The sequence below is a fragment of the Manacus vitellinus genome, unplaced genomic scaffold (assembly GCF_001715985.3).
Source record: "Manacus vitellinus isolate BGI_N305 unplaced genomic scaffold, ASM171598v3 scaffold_100_pilon, whole genome shotgun sequence".
Classification (NCBI taxonomy): domain Eukaryota; kingdom Metazoa; phylum Chordata; class Aves; order Passeriformes; family Pipridae; genus Manacus; species Manacus vitellinus.
Window position 1 is genome coordinate 606,520 of NW_021938794.1, and position 1,894 is coordinate 608,413.

Here is a 1,894-nt window from a genome sequence, read left to right on the forward strand (position 1 = left end):
CCGGGAGATGGAGCCTGTTCGCCGATCCCGGAGCGGCCGCGGGCATGAGCTCCCATGGATGCACCGGGATCGGCTCGGCGGGATCCCCCATCGCAGCCCCTGAGCACAAATTATCTGGAAGCTTTTAAACTCGTGGCGTTTGGGGGATTATTTGGGGATGAGCATCTCAGCCAGAGCCTCCGGAGGTTCTCTGCCCCCAGCGTGGGCTCCGGGGCGCTGATGGCAAAGGGCTCTGCCAGGCGGGACCCCCGTGGGACCCCCCAAACCCCGAGGAGGGGTTTGCCGCGGGACGCCCATATTGGCGGGTGGCTGAGCAGGGTGGTGGCGCCTGTGATGGCTCCGAGTGTCACAGCAGTGGTGGCAGGAGGGGACGGGCAGCCGGGGAACCTCGGGGTGTTTCCGCCACAGCCGCGAGGCCCCAGGAAGCGCCGCTTTCCGCCGGGCTGGGCCCAGCAGGTTGGAAATCCTGAAAAAAATGGTCAGAAAAGGGAAAAACGCTGCTCCAGGCCCTCGGTGCCACCCTGTCTGCCTTCATCCCGAGGGAAAGCCCTTTCCCAGGAGCAGGGGGCACCCAGGGGGCTGCGGATGGGAACCGGGTGTCTTGTGAAACCGGTTGTCCCAATCCCGCTTCCTCCTTTCGCAGGGTCCCTTCCCCTTCTCACAGCCTGGGGGGATGGGACAGGGGGTCCTTCTACCCTCACCCACCACAAACAGGTTCCTTGACTCTGGATTCAACTTTTCCACCTCCTGAGCTGGTGAGGTCAGTGATGGAGCAGAAGGTGATGAGTTGGGAATCTCCCGGTGGGACATGATCCAGATCTGACACGTTGCCGTGGTTACAGTGATGCTTTGAGAGCTCAGTGCAAACCACTTTTGGGCCGGACATCCCGAACTAGGAGAGCTGTTGGGGTAAAGCCTTGGCAGAAAAGCTAATGGGGGAGCCCAGGGGTTCCAAACTGCCATCGGGAAGGGGATGGATAAATCCACCACATGCCAAGAAATGAGGAATTTAGTTTTCCCAGAACTTTGTTCCCCAAAAGTTGGCTCCTTCCCAGCTGGGGCACTGTGGCAGATGTCACTTTGGCAGAGTGATGGGAGGGTTGTCCTGTGCCAAGTGGTTTGAGATGTGCCGAGGTGGCTTTTTGGGATGGAGCAGAGGAAGAGCATCTTTGCTGCTGGGATGGGGATGCTCAGATGCTCCTGCTTGGAGCAGTGAGGATTCTTCTCCCTTTGCACATCAAGAGGCACTACTGGGAATATAGAACTGAAATTGCGAGTTGGGGTGTGGTGGAGGGAAAGCCAAAATCCTCTGGGAGTGTTGGGCTGGAGCCTGGGAATGGGGGCTGATGGGGACGGGGTCTGCTCCATCCAGGAGCTTTCCCTGATCTGGGCTTTGCCGCCTCTTCTCCCAGGTCCTGGGGGAGCACATGGCACACGTCACCACTGCAGATGTTTGCAGATGTTTGCAGATGTGCTCTTGGCCTCAGGGACGGGTCACCAGTGAGCCCTGGCCGAGTGTCGGCCTCGACTCAACCAGGAAACAAAGCTGGTGCTCGGCTTCCTGCTGGATCCACCCCCAGCCCGGTCCCAGCCCGGTGTCCAGGGCTGGCTGGGTGATGTGGGGCTGTACTGGGTGTCCCCAAGGGGGACACGTGCCCTGCGTGGGGAGGGAAGGGCTCTGTGAGCCGAGAGCTGCTGAACCAGGGACTGGAGAGGGTGTTTGTCCTCATGCAGGACTCCCCCGTGTGAACCAGGGGGGCATCCCAGGGTGGGCAGGCAGGGATCCAGCAGGGATGAGGACATGGGGGCAGAATCAGGCTCCTCTCCCCAGCCTGTGCTACAGCAGCCTCCCAAAATAGAGCCAGAGCCGCAGGCGGCAGCGGCCTCCCCCTCA